General features: G+C 35.6%; 1 non-coding gene across 1 annotated transcript; it reads right to left on the bottom strand.

Annotated features, from left to right (window-relative positions):
- Positions 1-10,693: 10,693 nt before the first annotated feature.
- LOC114617019 lies at positions 10,694-10,833 on the bottom strand. Its single transcript, XR_003710732.1, has one exon.
- Positions 10,834-16,753: the final 5,920 nt, after the last annotated feature.

Raw genomic sequence — 16,753 nt, 5'->3', positions numbered from 1 at the left:
GTATGTGAGAAGGCAGCATTTGATACAACATTGTTTACTTGCTTTCACAAGACCATATATGTACATATATTTTAAAATAACTACATTTTTTAGATTTTGTGATTTCAAGGAAAACTAGTTAGTCTCAGAGATTCATTGTGACATTTTTACTGATTCTTGTACATTTTTTCCTTTTCTTTGCATTAGTTATACTTTTTTATATTTAATTTTTAAATTAAATTTATTTTTTGAAAATGTTATGCATGTATGAAACAAATTATGATTTTTTTCCTATCCTCATTATCTTCCCATAACTTTCCTCATACCTCCTCCAACAATTTCCTTCTGACTTTGTGTTTTTAGTCTTTGGTTACCCACTAGGTGCAGTTAATGCTGCCCATTTTTCCTGGGTATGGGTCTTTGGAAAAGTCCTAGTGACCACACTCTCAAAAAAGAATGATTTTCTTCCTTAGCAGCTATCCGTTGCCAATACCTACTCAGTAGAGGATCTATCGGCAGATCATCTGTACTATCTATTCTAGAATGCACACTGCCTTGGTCTTTTGCAATCTTGTAAACTCATGTACTGAGAGTCCATGAGTGAATAGCCATATCATACCAGGACGCGTCCTTTCAAAGCACCTCTTTATCCTCTGCCTATTTCAGTCCTTCCAGTTCCTCATCTGTAATGTTCCCTGAGACTTGATGGTGATGTGATTAATAGAGATGCCTGAATTAGAACTGAGCACATAGCCTTGTTTCAGCACTGTGACCAGTCGTGTGTCTCTGCAATGACTGATGACTACTCCAAAAGAAGCCTCTGAATAAAAAAGGAAGTCTAATGTTATTAATACAAATATGTAGATATTAATTGAACAGTGTGACTTTTTAGCAAGATAATGAGACAAGATTCTACTCCAGGGCCTATGATGGTCCCAGACATGAACGTTTGACAAGGTTTACAATGTAAGGAATGAAATTTCCCCTTCTTGTGTAGGCCTGAAATTCTATCCACTGGGTGGATCTTTATGTTGACCCACAAACCAAGGGACACACTAGATGCAGAACACTTTAGTATTACAGCTAACGTATATCTTGGTTTTAAATCATGAACTTGAAAACTTGGTGGAACGTTTGTTTTTGTTTTTGCGCCTGCTGTTATTGTTGCTTATTTATTTTACTAAGTCATGAAGCAAGAAAACAACAACAACAACAAAAAAAAAAAACCAGACTAAATCCCAGTCATCTGGACAACTGTGCCAACTGCAGTCTCCTCCAAACAGGTGTTAGGCATTGCTTTTCCCAACAATTAAATTAGTCTTCCACAAAATTATTTTTGTCCACCTAAAACATTTAATCTTTGGGAAGAATATTAATTTTTCTGTTAAAAAGATATATTTTAAAAGCATTCACCCATAAATCAAGATACATAACACAACATCATTTAACTGTTGAAATGGTTCTTAATTAGTAAAATGATGGTATCTCCTTACTACAGCACTTTGTCAAATTCTTAAAATGATAATAAATGTGCATGTTTTATCCTTGGTATACTCATTTTGAGAGAATTCTTCTGTTATGTGCACTCTAAATTGTAAACATTTGGTAAAGGTTTATTAAATTGTAAGCACTGTTGGATTTAATCAAGATTTACTAGACCATTTGTCTACCACAGGGGTCATGAGGTATTAAATGTCTGCTAAACCTAATTGCTTAGGAAATAATCATCTCTGGTTAAGAAAAAAATAAAGACAACATACTTCTTAGAAACTAGAAAATAGTCTTGAATTACATTTTTCATTGATGTGTTTCATGATATTTTGAAGCAAAGAGTTGTTGGAAACTAATAAATGAAAAGGAAAATAAACTATTTCTAGCTCTTAATATACATTCTAAGTGTCCGTTAATTATAATAAACAAAAATAGCTTATTCCTGACAAAGAGCACACAGGAACACAAAAAAGGCGAAAAATGAAAATAACTTAGGTTTTAATTTTCCTTTTTTTGTTTATTTCATTTATTTACATTTCAAATGCTATACCCCTTCCTGACCTGCCCTCTGCATACACTCCCCACCCTTTTTTTGGTATTTCAGCTTGTATCATCCCAGTTGGGATGCTGGAGCCTCTTGCTTTCCTGCCATCTTGGCTTTCTGTTGACTACTCCCAGGTCCCTATCCGCCATTGCTACACACCCCTGCATTTTCCTGACCCACTGTATATCTCCATCACCTCCTCTCACACCTGATCCTGCCCTCCTGTTTTCTCTCCACCTCCTTTATTCCTCCTAAGCCCCTCCCACACTCTATCTTCTGTTTGTATTCTGTGACTATTGTGAATGGTATCCTTTTCCTAATTTCTTTGTCAGCCTGTTTATCCTTGAGTTGTTAAAGGTTACTGATTTGCTTGAGTTAATTTCATACCCAGCCACTTTGCTGAAGTTGTTTATCAGCTGAAGGGATTCTCTGGTGGAATTTTTTTGGGGTCACTTAAGTATACTATCATATTATCTACAAATAGTGATATATTGACTTCTTCCTTTCCAAATTTGACCTCTTTTTGTTGTCTAATTGCTTTGCTGAGAACTTTGAGTACTATGTTAAATAAACAGGAAGAGTGTGTGCAGTCTTGTCTTGTCCCTCACTTCAGAGGGGTTGCTTAGATTTTCTCTCCATTTAATTTGATGTTGGCTATTGGTTTGCTGTACATGGTTTTTATTATGTTCATGTGTAGGCCTTGAATTCCTGATTTTCCAAGAGTTTTAACATGAAGAGGTGTTATATTTTCTCAAAGGCTTTTTCAGCATCTAATGAGATGATCATGTGTTTTTTTTCTTTGAATTTGTTTATATAGTGGGTTACATTGATGGACTTCTGCTTATTGAACAATCCCTGCATCTCAGGGATGAAGTCTACTTGATCATTATGAATGATCATTTTGATGTGTCCTTAGATTCAGTCTGGGAGAATTTTATTGAGTATTTTCTCATTGATATTCATTAAAGAAATTAGTCTGAAGTTCTCTTTCATTGTTGAGTCTTTGTGTGGTTTAGGTATCATTGTAACTGTGGCTTTATAGAATGAATTATGCAGGATTTCTTCTGTTTCTACTTTGTCGAATCATTTGAGAGGTATTAATATTAGGTCTTCTTTGAATGTCTGATGGATTCTGCCCTAAAACCATCTGGGCCTGAGCATATTTTAAGAATGTTACCAGAGTATTTAGATTATAGGAACACATTGCTCTTGGAAGAAAAAGACAACTTTACTTCAGACTTTTTCTGTTCAATATGGAGTTTCAAAAATGTTGATTATCGTTCTAAACTAAAATGTTTTCTAACATTAAGATTAGTATGTGCTTCATAAAATATATTCCAGATTCTACAAGGAAAGAAAACTATTCCTTGGATCTAATACTGTAGCCTGTTAAGGAGATCAAAGATCACTTTAGATGCTAAATATCATTAACAGTGTATATGCAGTCTACTAGTACCATGAAGAGTGAAGGTCACCTAGGGGTCAAATCTAAGCAATCCTGTGAGGCACAGAAACATGGGAAGAACAGCAACACAAATATTTACTTCCTTCCATAAAGTGCATCATTTAAATAACCCCATAGACCTAAGGCATCTGAGAACACACATCTACAAATATAAAGAAGCATTCAAGTCTGGCTCAACCCCAGCCTTGGGGCAGTGTTCCCTAGGTAATTTTTTATGTTTAGATACTTGTCTGCTCATTTTAAGATGTTTAGTAGTATTCCTCTCATGTATCTATTAGATGACACAGAGCGTGCTTCTTTATTCAGAGTCTTCTAGTTATAGATATCACAACATAAATACACAGCAGTTTGTGTGAAAATATATTAAAATATATCTCACCCAGTAGTCACATAGAAAAATTAATCTAGACATATTCAAATGAATCTAAGAAACTAGCATTTATTTAGCTGCGATCCAATGGTTTATTTAATATGATGAAAGAAAATATCAGCTTTTGAAAATTTGCCCAGAGACTCTTAAATTCTGTCTAAAACAAAACACACTGTATTTCAAAGTTCTATGTTTGCTAATTAAATAAAAAGACTATAACACTATATATTTCAAAGCAGGCAACTTAACTGAGAGAGAGAGAGAGAGAGAGAGAGAGAGAGAGAGAGAGAGAGAGAAAGTTTCATTCTCAAAATGTATTTCTTTTCCCACAAGATTTTATTTTTAGAAACTCAATTTTAAAATAAAGTCACAAATATGAACATTTGAAAAACGTTGACTCAAAGGATAACTAAACTGAAGGATGGTAATGTTAGAAACATGGCAAGTCAGAAGTCTGTATCAGTAGCCAAATTTTAATAAAAATTGTAATACAATTTTGCCTCAAATCCCCTTTACATTGTAGAGACTCCATGTGCACAAAAAAAAATGTGCAATAGAACACAAGTGAGAGATCCTGGATATAAATAGGGAACTGATTTTTTTTCATCTTTAACAGTGGTTATCAACCTACGCCTTTGGGACCCTTTATTGGTGGACCTGGATTGGTGGTGATCAATCCAGCCACAAAACCACATCTTTGACATACAATCTGTCCTGCCTGGAAGATGTATTGGAAAAATGGTGGGACAAAACTTGTAAGAGTGGCCAACTAATGTCTCATTTAATTTTAGACCTACTCCTAGAGAGGTTGTCAATGGCCAGTTCTGCTTGAATTACCAGGAACCAGGTGTTTCTTTAAAAAATCAATGAATTGATTACTAATGATATTTTTCTATATTCTTAGATTAGTGCTCTGCCCCATTGTTATTAAAGATTGGCTTCCTCCTAAAGCAGATGGAAACAGATGCAAAGACCCACAAACAGACATTATATGAAGAGAGAAAACCTAATTTATAAATCTTCATTGGGTCACTTTTCTTGAAGCTCAGAGAATCCTGAGGAAAAGGGGGCAGAAATATTATAGAATTCAGAAGACATGAAAGTCACTAGGAAAACGAGTCTCACTGTATCAAGTAAGGTGCATATAAGCTCATAGAATCTGAAGAAGCAAGCAAGGACCTGTGTAAGTCTGCACCTGGTACTGTGCTTATAAGTTGTGACTGTTAGCTTATTGTTTTAGTGGGACTCTGAACTGTCGGGAAAGGTATCCTTGACTCTTTTGCCTGTTCTTGGTTCTATTTTTCTCCCATTGTGTTTACTTGTACAACTTCAGTCTGAGGGATTTTGCCTTGTCTTATTGTATCTTTTTTTCTTATTTATTTATATATTTATTTAGTTTTGCTTGGCCGCTATCTCTTTTCTGCTCTTTTCAGCAGAAAAGAAACCTTCTCTTTGCTGAAAGGATACATAAGCAGTCTGGAGTAGTATAGATGCAGAATCAAGGGAGTGTGGTTATGGTTATGTGTTGGGAGAAGTGGGGGTAGGAGGAACTGTGCTTGGCACATATAGTATGAGAGAAGAATCTATAGAAAAAAGGAAGGAAATAATGAGAAAAGAAGGAAAGAAAGATAGATAAAAGAAAGAGAGAAAGACTTAATTAAGCCCAGTTACATGATGGAGAGATCTTTTTATTCAGTCAGTCTATTAAGTGTTATTACATTTGAAATATAATGTTCTATGACATTTAAAATGGTGTTTAACTGCACAGTGAACACCATATCCTAGTCAACCTGACACTTAAGTTCATCAGACACACACACACACACACACACAGACACATTAATTTGTTTTTAATTTTGTAAATAAATATAAATTAACATAATCTCAATGCAAAAGTTCAATCTAGGTAATTTATTTTATATAAGTTGATTTTATTTTTCTTTATGGGCATGTATAACTATGAGTATATGCTGCCTGTGAACAGGTAAGTGCAGAGGCTAGAAAATGACATCAGCATCTCTGGAGCAGAAGTTACAGAAGATTTTGAACCCTGTATGCAATTGCTGGGAACTTATCTTCAATCTTCTGGAAGAGTGCTTACATGTCAATGAATTGATTTTAATTTAATAGAATTAGGAAAAATAACCAAGTTCACTATGTTTATAGAGAGTACAGGTCTAAGTAATTAGTTTTCTTTTGGTGGATCATGAGCTCTTGATGACTGTGATATAGAATATTCTTCAATAGTGAAAAGCTTCTATATTCCTGTTATCTGCCAGGGTAGCCAATAGTTCAATTGATTCTGAATGCCCTAAAGGTCACTAGAGAGCTCAATGAATAGAATCTTAAATATGTTAATCTGCAGTTTAAATGAGTAGACACATAATACTTTGAAGATACTTCAGAACAGCTTAATATCAGAAAAAAATGATAAGAAAACAATTTTAATATATGATACACGATGAGATATAATTTTATATAAGGTCTTTACTGGTCACCACTGTTAAAATTTTGATATACAGTAACATAAATATATAATTTTAATAGTTCTAGTTCATTAAGCCTATAATTACAAAGACTTAGAGAAATTCCAATTTAACTGAAAAGCATCAATAATGATTTTCAGACATTTATAATATTAACAATCCTAAAGTAAAGAGCCACACAAATAGGATGATGCTGCAGATCAACTTTTAATATTTATTTTGTTTTTAAAACAAAACCTAACCATTCAGTTTTACTCAAGAAAACCCAGGAGCCAGGTGGTGATGTGAGAGCCTGCTACCTCAAAGATACAGAGAAAGCACCCAGCTGACCTTCCTACTCCACTGAAGTCCCAGAAGGGAAAAGCTCCTTCTCCTCTATACTGTCTTAAATTCCCTTCAACTCAATGTCCCTCCTGTCTACTCACTTTTTGTGAATGCTTCTCAACTGAATACTTGTTCAATCTCTTGACCTATTGTTGCCTTTATTTAATCCTGTTTACAGTATGCTCTTTGGATTAAAAGTATGTATTAGAGATGAGCCACACCATAAGGTTATTCTAGTTCATGATCTTGGGGTTCACTATGTGGTCAAATATCTTGCAACATATCTATATAATTAATATAACTTAAAACTCTCATTTTTCATTCAATAGACAAGAATCTAGAATCCTCCAAAGTCAACTTCTAAGAAACACAGAGATGATAATTGTATCATTCATTCATTCATTTATTCATTCAACTGGATCATTCAAAGAGTGCTTGTTGGTTCTCCAACTACTTTGAGAAAATTGACCAAGACTAAAATCAAAATGTTCTGACAAGGTTGAAATCAGGAATACACAGGAGCAAATTACTCTTGAACAAGTAAATATTTCACTTGAATGTTGAAGAATGCTAAGATAAAGGCAACCAATGTCGTTAGCATTCCATTGCGAAATGTTAGGTAGCATATGTGAGGGCATACTTTGTTTGATGTATGTTGCAGTTCTTGAAGCTTATATTTATGAAAGGAATTATGACTTTTACTGTTTTAACTACACCAAAACTAACAAAATCCAAAAGCAATAAAAAAAAGAAATCTTAGTGTTGTATGAAATCAGTCTGAAGTCCTAATAATTGTCATTCTTTCCAGCTTTATAAATTTTCTGGTTTTCAAAATGTTATATAAATGAAATTGTACATGTGTGTATACTAAATGATGTAATCATAATGTTGATTTAAAAACTATCAATTGGAGATGCTAATATGTCAGCCTATTGTAGTTGAGCCAGTAGGCTGATATTAGTGTGTAGCAAATAGTTTCTATGAAAGATTCATTTGTGAGAAAAAAAGAAAGAACAGAGAAGACAGAGAAGGAAGGAAAACACAAGGACTAGGTAGAGGATGGAGCACTAGAGGATGCAAGGTGCATAATGACGAAGAAAAGGAAAAATTAGTGAGTCATAAAAATCTAGGACAAAATAAAAAGACTGGAGAGTCTGTCCTTTCCTGAACCAAGCATGTTTTTTCCATTACTGTTTTCTCCAATTCTATTTACAAAGTAACCATACAGAGCTTCATTTTAAAAAAAAGAAACAACCAAAGAGTGTACCTAGAGGAATCCATGGCTCCAGATACATATGTAGCAGAAGATGCCATTGCCTGACAGGAATAGAAGGGGGAGGCCCTTGGTCCTGGAGAGGTTTGATGCTCCGGAGTGGGGGGATGCTGGAGCAGTGGGGCGGGAGAGTGTAGGTGAGTAAGAAAACACTCTCGTAAAGGCAAAAGGGAGGGGGAAGGGCAGATGTGGAATGAGGGGGTGGTGGAGGGGTAACCAGGAAGTGGGATATCATTTGATATGTAGACTAATGGAATAATTAATAATAATTAAAAAGAAAAAAATAAAACCCCCCAAAAGGAGAAACAATGAGATAAAATAAAAATATCATTTCAAAACACAATGAAGATGCTGAAATGTCCTCGTGTAGTGTCTGCTGCTCGATAGCATGATCTATACATGACAGGGAAGCTGCACCCATGAGATAGCATGAGCTATACATGACAGGGAAGCTGCACCCATGAGATAGCATGAGCTATACATGACAGGGAAGCTGCACCCATGAGGTAGCATGAGCTATACATGATAGGGAAGCTGCACCCATGAAATCTCATGATATAGTTGGCTAAAATAGAACTGCATGGTTACTGCACTCCTGGACATTCAGCACAATGGAGAAAATTTCATAAGAGCCTGCTTCTAGACACAGACCTACAGCAATCAATGGTTGTGAAAGAATCAGTTTTCTACAGGGACAAGCTTCCTGACTGGTTATCTAATCCCAAATGATTCCCCTCTGAAACCATCTACAGAGGAGCAATACTAAATTTTTCTCAGTTTTATAACATAAATATATATGTTTTATACATTATATACTAATATATTATATACTTTTATATTATTAATTTATTTATTATATATAACATAACATATAAATTATATAATAGATTAATATTATATGATATGCTAATATAATGCAATTTATATATGACATATACTTGGTTTATATTTTACAACTAAATATATTATAATGTATGTGAAATTTTCAAATAAAATAAAAAATAAATTATAAATATGCAAATATATACTACTATATTTCACTATTTTATTTTAGTGACTCCTATTCTGGTTATATTTCTATTTATAAAGCAAATATAGAAATAATGTATGAACCTTTATGGTTACTTGATTTTTCATCATTGCCTTTCCTTTATATCAAAATCTATATAATTAATAGTGCCATTTAATTAAATTGTATAATATGTTAGATATTTAGTTAATTTTCTTTAGGTCACTGTAAGTTCACAGAAGCGATTCTGTCTCATTTATCCAGAAATACTCATGACTGTTAAATGGGCAGCAATGCAAGTATGAAACTCAATGACCCTCAGCATGCTCAATTATTCATTGCAGTGCAAAAGATTAGTTTAAGTGGATATTATAACTCATGAGGAGGAAGAAGTTTCACTAATTATATACAAAATACAATAAGGCTCTCTGTCAAGCATCACATTGCCTTATTTGCCACCTTGACTGTGACATAAAAGTTGTCACTGTCACTTTAAGAGCTCATCAACGTAACTCCTGAAACATAAAGCATTCTTTTAGTTTGTGCACATTTCTTTCTCATTACATCTAGCTAGACTCAGGTTCCTATGTTTAGCTTATACACGGCAAATTCTTGGTGTAATAAACTAAATACTGTCTTTACTATCATATTTGTTGTATGATAAAACATTGGTCTCTTCAAAATATAGGCTATTCATTTTCCTTCTGCTGAAGTTGACCTTCAAATCATAATTATTTTGTTTCCCATCAAAATCACTTTGTTTAAAAAAAGAAAAGTATAATTGGTCTTAAGAAGACTGAGAAGATTCCTAAACTATAGTTTCTTATCCTGTGAGTTAATCTTTGGCCATAGCATTGCTTGCAAAACTGAATTGTGTAGGGAGAGAAATTTCATTTGAATTTTATTGTAAAATTTTAATGTCTTTCCTTATTATATTACAATCTAGCCTAGATGGACAATCATACATAATTTGACAATTTGATTCCATGTTCTCCTTTGTTCTTTTCCTTTTCTCTTTAGGACATATTACTTTCCTATATATGGTTAGTTTTAGTTTGTTATTATTTGTGGAGAGCCGCATAGTGCTGCGCCCTTAAGATGGTGCCGGTCTCCGCCTTCTGCCACCTGTTGGCAAGTGCTCTTAGGAGTAAACAAGTCCTTGCCACCTGTTGGTGAGGACTCTTAGGAGTAAACAACTCCTTATTTGGCTGTGGCTAGTGATCTGGCTTGTCTCCGTGTGTGTGTGTGTGTGTGTGTGTGTGTGTGTGTGTGTGTGTGGACATATCTGCTGTTGCTATGTGGCAGACGGGGTGGGGGGGGATTGTCTAGTCCTAGAGTACTTAAGCCTGGGAGATGCTTCCCCCGGGTCGTCAGTCAGAAGATTGTTCAAGGGTCCTGAATAAACTGCTTGGAGAAGAGCTTGTGTATTGCGTCTTCCTTGCTGGTCGAGGGTGGACGTGACAATTATTTTCTTGTTATTAATTTAAATTTTATTTCTCAATGCCAATTGTAAAGATTTCAACCACATATTCAGTGGTCAGAAAATGTTTCAGCAAATCTAGATAACCTAGTAAAGCAATTATTCTCTGCTATACCAACCATTCTAGATACATTTTTTTCTATTAATACAGGATATTTTCTTTTTTGTTTTTTGGTTTTCTTTTTTATTTGCTTCTATAATCTGGTACATTTAATCAGTAGAGATACTGTACAAATGATAAAGAAAACAGTTTTTAGGGTGGAAATTCAAAAGTTGTGTGGAGGGAAACGATTAGACTTAGCCAGCTATCCTAAGTCAGACAGAGACCTCCATGTTTATGTAGGATTGCTGGCTTCTGCAGACAAAAGATAGTTTCTCGTTTGTCTACGTGGTTGACTCCTTAGCTTCCATAGGATATTTTCTTGTACATCAGAATTATTGATATAATTAGCAAAGAAGATAAGCTAAGGAGACGGTTAAGTTGGCAAAATGCTTGCTACTCAAACATGAAAACTTCAGTTCAGATTTATAGAAAAAAAAACAAAAACAAAACAAAAACAAAAACAAAAACAGGCACAGCAATTATCATTGACGGAAACACTGCTCAGACAGATCGGTCTCTGAAACTTAGCATAGCCAAGTGATAAACTTCAGATATAATGAAAGAACCTGTCTCTAAAATATTAGGTGGAGACTGATTGAAAAAGATCTCTGGCCTTTATTATTGAGCACTGTGATACTTAGTATTGCACTTGAATGTGTATGTCTACACACACAGACAAACATATATGGTCAACATCACCTCCTACAGATATATGCAATAAAGTAATGAACAGAACTGAAATTCACATTCCAAAGTTGAAATAACATTATGTATAAATATGATTTAAAGTATTAAGTGATTTTTATTTTAAGGAAAATACACATTTAAAACTGTTGTGGATAAGTGCCTCATTAATGCTGTAGGTAGCATGTCGGTCTGATAAAAATGTTGTGAAAATTAAGGCTAACAATGAAATGAAGAAAAATAATTTTCAAATTTGCAAACTTTAAAATGAATGAACATGTTAGAAACCTTATAGAGATCATGTTGTCTTGCACTTACACTGCAGACTCTAACTTCTATCTACCCAGTTGGGAGGCTTAGAAAATTTCCCTTACTCTTTACTTCATGGTTTCCACACTTTAAAACAAGAATTATAACATTTTTTTGGGTGCTTCTCAGCCATTTGGTATTCCTCAGTTGAAAATTCTTTGTTTAGCTCTGTATCCCACTTTTAAAAATAGGGTTATTTGATTCTCTGGAGTCTAACTTATTGAGTTCTTTGTATACATTGGATATTAGCCCTCTATCCAGTGTAGTGTTGGTAAAGACCTTTTCCCAATATGTTGATTGCTGTTTTGTCCTATGGATAGTGTCCTTTGCCTTACAGACTCTTTGCAATTTTATGAGGTCCCATTTGTCAATCCTTGATCTTAGAGAATAAGCCATTGATGTTCTGTTCATGAAATTTTCTCCCGTGTTCAAGTATTCGAGATTCTTCCCCACTTTCTCCTCTATTAGTTACAGTGTATGTGGTTTTCTGTGGAGGCCCTTGATCCACTTGGACTTGAGCTTTGTACAAGGAGATAAGAATGGATCAGTTGCATTGCTTATAGAAAGGTCCTTATTAAACTCTTATCTCCTCTACTCATACATTCAACTCTCCTTTGTGACAATTTTAACTTAATTCAGGAATGAACAGGAAGAATTTATAAAATTATTCAAATACTTGGGAGCATTCTTGGGTTCTCAGTTAATGCTTTATGTTCTAAATCATCCAATGCTAACTGAGAAAAACAAATGGCATGTGTGTCAGTCTATGCATCTTAGACCTTCATCAATACAATTGTTTTATGTCACCATGTGTAAATATTCAATACTCACTATATACACATTTCTCTAAAAACTCTAATGTTCAATGTTGTTGCTATCTCATCAAGCATAATTTTGTAGTTAGAATAGATGTGGAACTTGGAGCTCAATCCTTATGAGGAACTGCAATTTATCATGTGGAGTGATTTATTCCACATAGGGGAAAAAAACAGATTCTATAAAGTACTTAGCATCTTTTACAAAGGAATCATTTAGTCAAAACTTTAATATAACCTAGTGACAAATTTTCTTTTTAATTTATTGCTTAAAATTGAGTTCTATAACTTTTCCAAAAGAATAAAATAAAAATAAACAACATTTAAAAAAGATCTTACTTTGATCTTAGGTCACTTGAAAAATAATTGTTATGTAGTAGTTGAAATTTTGCATATTTAAAATGGAGACCTAGGCTTTGTATAAATGTATATTGATAAAGCATACACATTTCATGGTTTATAATTGATCTTATTTTAGGCTTCTTGTCATGAAATAATGACTTGACCTTTAGTAGTTTGAACAGTGCACTATTTCTATGACTGTATCCACAGTCAGGTAAATGGCACAAACTTCTTGCTGTACCATGTTACATGTTGAATTGAGAGATGAAAGAAGATAATTACATTTGTAATATGAGTATGCATAAGGCTTTTCTCATTTTCCTCTTACATGAAGGAAAACTGTGAAATGAAGGAAGAGGAGGAAGGAAAAATGTAAGACAGAGATGCTTTTCTTATGAGGACACTATCCATATTAATTTAAGATTCTTTTCTGACTCCATTTCACGTTATGTAACATTTTATAGACCCTATGCTTAAATAAGTACAGCATGGAAGATAGATTGTCAATGGACAGAATGAGGGTGATACAAAGGTCAATGTCAAATAAATTCCCATTCTAAGGTTTCTAGAAATTTAGTTAACATTTAATTTCTAGATGCTAACATTCTTTTGCCCAGAGAGTTCTCCAATTACTTTCAGTTAAGCCTAGCAATGATAGTATGTATATATCTTTCATTGCATCATGTGTCGTATTGAAAAAAATGTAAAGCCTTTTAGTTCTTATTATCATACTGAAATATATACCAATATTTTCCATTTACACACATATTAAAACAAACCAAACGAAAACCCCCAAAATTGTGAAGTTCAAAGAAGTCATATGATTTCAAAATGGCCATCTTTTATGTTAGACTGAGTTTATCTGGAAAAGTATTAATTTATGCACTGATAAATACAGGAACCACCTAGAATTTCAATAGGAGATACAAAAACATAACTGAAAGTTTATTTGCCCAGAAGGCACATAAGGATTTTATCTCATTATGTCTTGTTCTGTTCATCTTGCAAACCCTAAGGTGCTCAAATTTTGAACATAAAATATCCTGACAAATGCAGAGGCAGATGCTTGCAGCCAACCATTGGACTAAGCACAGGAACCCCAATGGAGGAATTAGAGAAAGGACTGAAGGAACTGAAGGGGTTTGCAACCCATAGGAAAAACAACAATATCAACCAACCAGAACCCCCAGAGCTCCCAGGGATTAAACCATGAACCAAAGAGTACACATAAAGGGACCTATGGCTCCAGCCACATATGCAACATAAGATGGCATTGTCTGGCTTCAATAGGAGAAGAGGCCCTTGTTTCAGTGAAGGCTTGATTTCCCAGTGTAGGTGAATGCCATGGAGGTGAGATGGCAGTGGGTGTGTGGCAGGGGGAGCACCCACATAGAAGCAGGGGGAGGGATGATGGGATAGGGAGTTTCCAGAGGCAAAACCAAGAAAGTGGATAGTATTGGAAATGTAAATAAATAAAATATCCAATAAAAGAATAAATTATAAAAAATATTCTAAACTCACTATTCCATGCTACATTTTTTTAAATCAGGTTTTTAGGGACACTAAGGACCTGCAACTAGCAGTGATATGTAATCATGACTGCAACAGCTCTCAGACCTAAACTGTGGCTCCTTTCAGTTGACATATATTGCTTAGCTGCTGGCATGACAAGTGGTTTTCCTCTTGAAGTGCCACTAAACCACTATTGATTTTGGCTGCCTAGCAAATAGGAAAAAAAAAACCCACTATTTTGTTATCATTTTCCTTTCATTGTTTCTTTTTTTCTTTTTCTTCTCTTTATTTTTCTTTCCTTTTTTTTTCTTTTTTTCTTTTTTTGACTTCTTCTAGACTGGCATCTTTCCCATCTTGGTGTAACATAACAAGAAATTCTAATTGCATGTTCTCAAGGGATAAAAAGTCACATGCTGTTTTCTTGTTTCTGTATTGACTCCTAGAAGCCTCCCTCATCCTGGGCCTCTAGAACATCCTAGAAAATAACCCCATCCCCAAAGCCTGGAAGCTTCTGTTTCTTCCCATTACTGATCCTTTCCTCTATCCTCTAGTTTTCCTGTCACCCACCCAGTTTCCTTCTTTCCTCTGTGTTCCATGACCATTTTGTTCCCACTTCTAAGTGGGATTCAATCATCCTCACATGGGTTTTCCACTTTGTTTAACTTCTGTGGCTCTGTGATGCCTCAAGAGTATTACAGGTGTATCAAGGGTATAATGAATATTTGGCTAATATTGAATAAATACATTGTATATCTTTTTGGAACTGGGCTACTTCCTTCAACATGATATTTTCTAACTCTACCCATTGCAAAATTCATGATGCCCTTGTTTTCAGTAGCTGGATAGTATTCTGTTGTGTAAATGCAGAAATGCCCCACAGTTTGGATATAGAACTTGAAGAGGCTACCTCCAGTAGCAAACCAGGGCCCCAGGTATGTGGGTCCGCTTCCAAATGGGTCCCATGAGGATCTCTGACTGGGCTGAGGACAGGGTGTGATTGGTGGCTGCCTAGCTTCCTCTGTCTGAGGGCTGCCCAGGATAGACAAGTGGGGGGTGCAGAGAGGAGAGTCCACTTCTGCCCCTGCCACCAACCACATCTCAGCGTCTCAGTGTCTTGGCAGCAGAGAGGGGGAATGTGTTACAGCTCTTTGAAAAGTGTTACAGCTCTTTGAAGTGCCTTGGAGAGGCACTGGCTGATTGACAAAGAGGGATGGGACCCCGAAAGAAGCTCTCAGATGCCGGGAAGAATCTTGCAGCTTTACTTTTGAGCTTGGCCTATATATACAGTTTTGGGGTAGGTTAAGGCCTGGCAGCAGGTAACCCCTATTGGCTTGGTCTGAGAGCTTGGGAATGCTTCATCTGCATGATGGTGCTACTCCTACGTGATCAATGACCATGGACCTCTCTGTGAGAGGGACTGTGGAGAGCTGAAGCTGAGAGAGCCGGATGTCTGAAAAAGCCCGAAGCACCTTCTGTCCCAGTGGCCTTATTCAGGCCAGGGTTCCAGGGTTCTAGGGCTCTTCTACCAGACTTTCCAGCCTTTTTCTCATAGCTCACTGCCCCACATAGGTAAAGGGATAGAAACACCAACCCACCAATAAACCTTGTGACCCCCAATTTTTCCTCTCTAAAAGAAATGCAGGGACAAAGATGGAGCAGAAATTGAAGGAATGGCCAAACAATCACCCATTTTGAGACCCATCCCATGGGCAGGCACTAATTCCTTACACAACTGATGATACTACATTGTGCTAGCAGACAGGAGCCTAGTACAGCATTCCTTTGAGAGGCTCCACCCAGCACTGACTGAGACAGATGCAGATACCCACAAACAAAACTTAGGACAGAGGTCGGGAACCCTTGTTGAAAACTTAGGGAAAGTATTAAAGGTCCTCAAGGAGATGGAAACCCCACAGAAAGAGCAACAATGTCAACCAACCTGGACCCCTGGGAGCTCCTAAAGACCAAACCACCACCAAAAAGCACACACAGGCTGGCGCAAGGCCCCTAACACATATGTAGCAGGCGGTTGTCATGTCTGTCCTCAGTGAGAGAAGATGTGCCAAATCCTGCAGAGACTTGATGAACCAGGGTTGGTGGAAACCAGTGTATGTGTGGATAACCTTCTCAGAGGTGAAGGGGAGGAAGTCTGTGGGAAGGAACTCTGAAAGGGGTAGCAACATTTGAAGTGTAATTAATTAATTAATTAATTAATTAAAATTATTGTATGTTTTGCCTGCATGCATGTCTACACACCAATTGTCTGCTTTGTGTACACAGATACCAGAATCAAGTATTAGTCTGCCTGGTTCTGGAGATGCAGGCAAGTTGTGATCTACTCTAGGGTTTCTGGGAAGCAATTCTCGGTCTTTTAGAAGAGCAGCCAGTGCTCTCAATTGCTAAGCCATCTATCTGTCCATATATTTTAATTTTTAATTCAATAAATTTAATTTTATTAACTCTTTTTTTTTTTGTTCCTAGGAAGTTGCTGTAACTGCTTCTTAATTCCGGTAATGTTTATATTTTTGATGAACCCATTTTCAGTTTAGCACACAGATGATTGTATC

Source organism: Grammomys surdaster, unplaced genomic scaffold (assembly GCF_004785775.1).
Source record: "Grammomys surdaster isolate TR1022 unplaced genomic scaffold, NIH_TR_1.0 133, whole genome shotgun sequence".
Lineage (NCBI taxonomy): Eukaryota > Metazoa > Chordata > Mammalia > Rodentia > Muridae > Grammomys > Grammomys surdaster.
The sequence above is the reverse complement of the archived record's forward strand: the minus strand, read 5'-3'. Positions and strand labels throughout refer to the sequence as shown.